This window comes from Triticum aestivum, chromosome 7D, assembly GCF_018294505.1.
Source record: "Triticum aestivum cultivar Chinese Spring chromosome 7D, IWGSC CS RefSeq v2.1, whole genome shotgun sequence".
In the NCBI taxonomy this organism is placed as follows: domain Eukaryota; kingdom Viridiplantae; phylum Streptophyta; class Magnoliopsida; order Poales; family Poaceae; genus Triticum; species Triticum aestivum.
In genome coordinates, this window is record NC_057814.1 from 258,805,816 (window position 1) to 258,813,725 (window position 7,910).

Below are 7,910 nucleotides of genomic sequence, written 5' to 3' on the forward strand. Positions count from 1 at the left end.
GCGGAGGCTCGATCTTGCGTGCTTCTTTCTTCTTCGAGTGTAAAGAAGTAGACGTGTCTAGCCTCTATTCTATCAACAAGTGCACTAGTCTCATCTCTAGCCTCTATGCTAGCTAAAAGTGCTAGAACATCTACTAAATTGCGCTCAATCAATATATCGTTGTACTCTTCTTCCCAAAACCAAAACTTGCATCCATTCTACACAATAAAATTTTAAGTTAGCACAACTAGTCTAATCCGAGAGCACAATCGAAGATTTGGTTGAGTTCTTCCTCCTTTTGCCGACACATGGGACATCCAACATCCAGGTCGTGTCATGCAAGAAAATAGAGTGGTAGTTGAAGCCACGTGATGTGCATCTTGGGTTAAACTGTAAATAGAATCTTACTACTCTTGAGTAACTCCGAAAGCAGCCACCGAAGATCTTTATTGGATTTGTTTTTCATCACCAGCACGTCGAGGTGAAAGATGTGCAGGTTCAGTGGGTCCTCTTGCATTTTCACTGACATGTGGGACCGAATATGAGCAAACAGACGATGGGCTCCGCATGTGTGCTGGCTGGCTGAGAAGAGAGATAGAGGAGGGCTGAGCACGGACTCCAGGAAATTTGTTCTACGTAACCAGCACCTCGATATAGTGGGGTGGCATGGGCCATAACTAGCATTCATGTCTAGCAGTACGGCACACGCCACCCACACGTGTCCCATCCGACACCAATTTTCTTGGAGTCCGTGCTACAGCCATCTCTTCTCCCTCCTGTTTTCTCAGCCATCGCGCGGTGGGCGGGGTGGGGGTTTGCCGATAGTCGGTTTGCTCAACTGCGGTCCCACTTGTAAGTGAAAATGCAACACAGCATGCATTCCCCCTTGAGCGGCGTGCCGGACCAACCGTGTGGAGGTGCGACACGAACACGGCAGGCTTTTCCTTTTGAACTTGTAACTTGTAAAATTTGGTTCTGCTCCATGGCACGACCGATAGATAGAAATAACGATTTTCCCTAGAGTAATGAGAAGTTTGGTTCTGGCGCGGTTCATGCATGGAGTACGTACAAAAATTATGAAGTTGATGCGAAAGGTAAGATAATTACTAGTAGTACCATATACTACTACATGGATTTGACGGAAAGATAAAGATACATACGGATCCATCAACGACATCCTCACGCCCTAGTGCACCGGGTCACCAACCGACGTGTGAGGAGCAGCGACGTTGGTGGCAAGCTCAACATGCTTCTGAACAATGCCGTCCAAGGTTGCCCTGCGGTCCAAGAAGTCACGCGTCCTATCGTCCTCCTCTTGCATGCAGTAGTCCTTGTGGATGATTTGCACCTAGACGTGGGTGATTATGTCGATGGTGTCTTGCTGCGCAGGCGCTGCGCAGCGAGCGCGACCTCGAGGTGGACATTCTCCGGCGCGACGGCGGGCAGTCGCAGGGCCACTAGTGCGTCGAAGAGGTTGTCACCATAGAGGCCGTTTAGGGTGGTAGGCATCGCAGAGCCTGGGCGCGTGGGCTGGAGGCGTACGTCAAGGTCGTCCGCGAGCTTCTTGACGACGGTGAACTTGTCGAGGAAGCCGACGAGGACCTAGTCGAACAAGGAGACGAAGCTGTCGTCCAAGCGGCCCCTCGCCCTGGCGGCCTCAAGCACTACCTGGAGACGTTCCTCGGTGCCGGGCCGCAGGCCGGCGTCGTGGACCATTTGGCACAGCCGGCTGATGCTCGCGCTCATCGCCTCCATGGGTCTAGCTTCTAGTCAACCGATCTTGCGATTGGAGTGATCACTCTTGCCCTTGGGTGCGTAGGTGCGTAGGATTTTGTAGATTGGACTGGCGGGAGCCTTTATATGAGAAGTGCAGACTGCATTGAATTCACGTGTGTGTCGGCCATCTACTCCTTGCCCCTCTACTGCACCTGCCTTTTGGCTGTATGATAGGTTGGCCAGCTACCCGTTGGGCCCACGTGTCATACACCCAAAGGCAGGTGCGGTAAGTCAATGAAGCTGTGTCCCCTACGTGCCAGTGCAGTATAGTCATCTCACCGGACCTCTAGTTGGGGCCAAACGAGAGAACTTTGATGTTTACTGGTTTATTGGTCCCCTTTGCATTTTGCGCCAAGTTTTGACCTTTGATTTAACTAATAAACTATTAATGCATGTAACCAAAAATGTTGTGTAAGTCACCTTATGAAAACCAAATAATCCCAAGACACTTAGGCACGGTACATTAACTCCCTCCTCGTTTCTTATTTCGTGACATATCAACCAATGAGAGATGTGGGTCGTGCATGCTTTCAATGACTTGAGACTACCAAACATCACATATAGTGGTTAGTTCATTGCATGTAATCCTATTAAGTAGCAAAAATACATTAAGTTATCTCGCCGATAGGAATAAAACAATACACCATGTATTTATTTACAGAGGGAGTAGTACATTTTTTGTGACATGCATTACTAGATATTGCTAGTCAAATACTAAATCCAGATGGACATGGTAGTACTACTAAATCCAGACGGTGGTGCTAGTACTAGTAGTAGTACTACCAATGTAGTAGCACTGTACTACCCGTTGGTCAAATTATTACGTGCTGCTTCTCACAGTGAAGTGACAAGACCCTACGCCGGAGATGACACCTAAGTATAGGCGCCGTGTTCAGCATACCATAGTCAGCCTCACCGTCTGCCGTCACTATCATCATGGCTGTAGACCTAGCCTACTTACAACTAGCCGTGTTCGACATAATTTCTCGTGCGTAGATGCCCGTGCATTGCACGGAACACCAAGATTGGGGGATGGACGGCGCCGGCAGCGGCCATCGCGCTAGATTTTTCCATGGCCTTCTAGATGTGGTGGGGAGGAGATAAGGCTGATTGTGAGAGACAAGGAGTTGTTTGTAAATAGGGAACAAGTGCGGTCATCTTTTTGCAAAACTGGAGAAGTTTGGTTTGTATGCGTCAGATCTAGATCCGACGGCTATTGGTGAAAGATGGCAGGCACAACATCATCACCAACTCAGGACCTGTTTGACTCGCAGGATTTTGAAAACGCAGGAATAGGACACGACAATATTACAAGTTTCAAATTGATATTACAAATGTTAGGAGTAATGTTGCACCTACGAAGAGGGAATTACTAGGAAGTTCACGTAAGAACTTTCGTTACTTTAGGTGGATGCAACATTATCGTACAAACTAAAATCCACCGCCCTGACAAGTCACTAATGGGCAAATAAGTTTTCGAGTTTCTGGCCACTTGATGTTTCAAAAACAAATTCAGCTTCTGCAGAGACTTTGTCATTTAGGCTTAGACGCTTGCGGTGATCAGCACGCCAATCATTGTTGTGCCAGCGAACGCCAAACCTCATTACCTTGAGCACACTTGCCTCCAGAACAAAGAACCTGGCCAATTTAATCTCAGATGTGCTGCCTCGGTAGTCGATCAAATCAATTTCTATAAGATGGAGATCAAGGCATTCGATGAGATTGTTATAGTGTAGCACATTTTTCACTTGCGGGTCTTTTTTTATCTGCAAAAGAAGAGAACATATTAGAGCAGCTGGCTGTATAAGATTGTCGTGTCATCAAGAGGTACCAATATCATTCGCTCATACGATAGGGTTGGCTGGCTAGTGATATTTTTTCACTCTCTCTCTCTCTCTCTCTTTCTATTTCCTCTCATTTACCTAGGAGTACGTGAAGAGCTTGGGCATTTGTTTCCTTCCACTATGTGGCCGATGCCATATTTCGCAAAAGTATGCCACATAATACGCATCGATGTCAAATCAAAAGATTTTGGCACCGCTCTCGCGATGTGAGAGAGTTGGCACCGCTGTGCACACAGACCCACATGTATAAACAAATCAATCAAACCAACTACACCAGCCTCTCACTCTCTCAAACAAGTGTTTTTTTATTGCCTCAGTCCTCTCTCTCTCCAACGCAAGTGTTTTTTCATTACGTGAGTTCATTTGGCACCGGAGCAAAGTAGGTGATCCAGATTGGGGCACCAGGTGAGCAATGGAGGGGCATCGATGCCAAATGCATCACAAGTGAATTTGGCACGTGTTTTGGCCTACATAGTGGAGGGCCGTTATAGCCCACTTTTGTACTACCTCTTATTTAGTATAAAATTTTGACCATAGATTTACGTAAGAAAATGCCAATGCATGTCACTAAAAATTACACCATTTGAAATTATGTTCAAATACGAATCCAACGATATAGTTCTTAGTGACATGCATTAACATTTTCTCAGTTAAATCTATGGTAAAATTTTGATACAACAAAATAGGAAGAGTAAACCAGGACGGAGGTAGTACTTGCTCTTAGGGTAACCATAGAGTTAATGGAGGGCCAGATCGGAACGCGGGTGTAGCTGCCCACTTGGTACCATGGGGTTCAGTGATGTAAAACCACTCCCGCTGCCATAGGTTGGAAGTTTCCGTGAAAGAGTGATACGTCTCCAACGTATCTATAATTTATGAAGTATTCATGCTATTATACTATCCTTCTAGGATGTTTTATATGCATTTATATGATATTTTATATGATTTTTGGGACTAACCTATTAACCTAGAGCCCAGTGCCAGTTTCTGTTTTCTCCTTGTTTTAGAGTATCGCAGAAAAGGAAAACCAAACGGAGTCCAATTGACGTGCCACTTGACGGAGATCATTTTTGGACCAGAAGAAGCCCAGGGAGTACCAGAAGCAGGCCAAAAGAGTCCCGGGCTGCCCACGAGGGTGGGGGGCGCGCCCACCCCCTTGGGGCGTGCCCCCTGCCTCGTGGACAGCCAGGAGACCCCCCTGACGTGAAATCAATGCAAAACTCTTATATATATACCCAAACTTCCAGAAAGAAACCTAGATCGGAAGTTCCGCCGCCGCAAGCCTCTGTAGCCACGAGAAGTCAATCTAGGCCCTCTCCGGCACCCTGCCGGAGGGGGCCATCATCACCGGTGGCCATGGAGGAGTATCCCGGAGGGGCCATCATCACCATGAAGGCCCAGGACCAGAGGGTGGAGGCCATGGAGGAGGAAGCACCAGGGGGAGAACCTCTCCTCCTCTCTTCCGGTGGCGCCAGAGTGCCATCGGGAGGGGAATCATCGCCACGGTGATCGTCTTCATCAACATCGCCATCATCATCACCATCCTCACCTCTTTTACGCGGTCCACTCTCCCGCACCCCGCTGTAATCCCTACTTGAACATCGTGCTTTATGCCACATATTATGATCCAATGATGTGTTGCCATCCTATGATGTTTTGAGTAGATATCTTTTGTCTTTGGGTTGATTGATGATCTAGATTGGTATGAGTTGTATGTTTTATTTTGGTGCTGTCCTATGGCGCCCTCCGTGTCGCGCAAGCGTGAGGGACTCCCGCTGTAGGGTGTTGCAATACGTTCATTATTCGCTTATAGTGGGTTGGTGAGTGACTGAAACACAAACCCGAGTAAGAGGGATTGTTGCGTATGGGAATAAAGAGGACTTGATGCTTTAATGCTATGGTTGGGTTTTACCTTAATGATCTTTAGTAGTTGCGGATGCTTGCTAGAGTTCCAATCATATGTGCATATGATCCAAGTAGAGAAAGTATGTTAGCTTATGCCTCTCCTCATATGAAACTGCAATAGTGATTATCGGTCTTGTTAACAATTGCCTAGGACAATCCCGCACACCGATCCACCATTATTCCACACTCGCTATTTATAATATTTAGTATTATATTCTAACTTTATGATAGCAGCACCTACTTTTATGTTTTAGCTCTCCGATACCATACAAAGTTATCCACTTCATACCCACAACGTAGTTTCATTTCTCGTTGCTAGTTGGAAGCAAACGTTCGGTGTACGTAGAGTCGTATCAGTGGCAGATAGGGCTTGAGAGAATATTGATCTTACCTTTAGCTCCTTGTGGGTTCGACACTCCATACTTATCACTTCCACCTTTGGAAATTGCTATGATGATTCCTTGCACTTGGGGATTATCAAGCTCTTTTCTGGCGCCGTTGCTGGGGAGCAATAGCGTGGGGTTGATATTCTCGTGTGTGCTTGTTTGCTTTCTTCACTAAGTAGATTTTGTTTTTCCTTTTTGTTTCTTTTTAGTTGTGGGTGAAACATACAAAAAAATTAAAAGAATGAAAATACAAAAAAAATACTTGCCTCTCATGCCTAAAAAGTTTTTCAAAAAGAGAAGTGATTGGAAAGTTATGCATTGAAGAAGTGAGGGTCGACCTTGAGCACTTGTGTTCATGCTCACGGAAACAATGTAGAATTTTTCATGGAAGTTTCTCTGTAAATAATTATCCCCTTGTATATATTCATTGTATTATAAAAATAATGTGCCAAGCTTTGGTTTTAGGATGATTAGATTGCTTGTTTACTATGTGCAGAACAAAAACAGAAACTTTGGCTCTAGTGCGTGAATTTACATTTTTTGCTGGAAAGTCAAATGGGTCTGAAACTTTTTGCACATTACTTCTGTAAAAATTGTTCAAATTTAGTTCATAATTTTAGGAGTTACAGAAGTTTGCTAAACTTCCAGATTACTACAGACTGTCCTGTTTAAGACAGATTCTGTTTTTGATGCATTGCTTGCTTGTTTTGATGAAACTATCGATTCCTATCAGTGGATTAAGCCATGTAAAAGTTATATTACAGTATCTATAATGCAAAAATAAAATATGAATTGGTTTGCAACAGCACTTATAGTAGTGATTTGCTTTGTTATACTAACGGATCTCACAAAGTTTTTGTTAAGTTTTTGTGGATGAAGTGTTCGAAGAACGAGGAGTTACCGATGTGAGAAGAATAAAGAGAGGCGGAAGTTCAAGATTGGGGATGCCCAAGGCACCCCAAGTTAATATTTCAAAGGATACTCAAGCATCTAAGCTTGGGGATGCCCCGGTTGGCATCCCATCTTTCTTCTTCAACAATTATCGGTATACCTCGATTTTTGTTTTGTTCACATGATTTGTGTCCTTTGTGTTTTTGTTTTTCCTTTAAGAACCATGCTTGCATGAGATATCCCTTCATTGATTTATAGAATACTTCATGTGCTTCACTTATATCTTTTAAGAATGATCTTATAGAATTGCTCTTTGTGCTTCACTTAAATCTTTTGAGTATGGTTTTATAGAATGCTTCGTGTGCTTCACTTATACATTTTGAGCTTGGTTAGTCTATATTAATTGTAGAATGCTCCATGAACTTCACTTATATCCTTTGGAGTATGAATAATACTATCATTTAAAGTGGGTTTGGAAAAGTGTCAACTTTAGGAATTAATGATCCCACTATTTTGGAGGGTGTTGAATCTTAGTGTGATATGTATGAAAGTGGATTTGGAAGAGTGTCAACTTTAGCTAGTAATGATTCCACTATTTCGGAAGAGGTTCCAATTGAGTATGAGAACAAAGTTGCTATCCATGATGCTACTGAAAATTATTATGAGGGAGGAATACATGCTTGCAGGAGTTGCAATAATATCAAGTTTCCTCTCTATGTGCTTAAAGTCTTGAAGTTATACTTGTTTTGCCTTCCTATGCTAGTTGATTCTTGTTCCTATAAGTTGTGTGCTCACAAAATCCCTAGGCATAGGAAGTGGGTTAGATTTAAATGTGCTAGTCATATTCTTCAAGATGCTCTCTTTGTGTTTCAATTCTTGTCTATTAAGTGAGCATTATTGAAATCATCATGCCTAGCTAAAAGGCATTAAAGAAAAGCGCTTGTTGGGAGACAACCCAATATTTACCCTCACTGTTTTTGTGTGTTTACATGATTAAGCTACTGTAGTAATCATGTTTTATAGCTTTTGTTTCAATAAAGTGCCAAGTAAGACCTTTGGGAAGACTTGGGAGAAAGTCAATGTGATCTTGCTGTAAAAAACAGAAACTTTGCGCTCACAAGATTAGCTG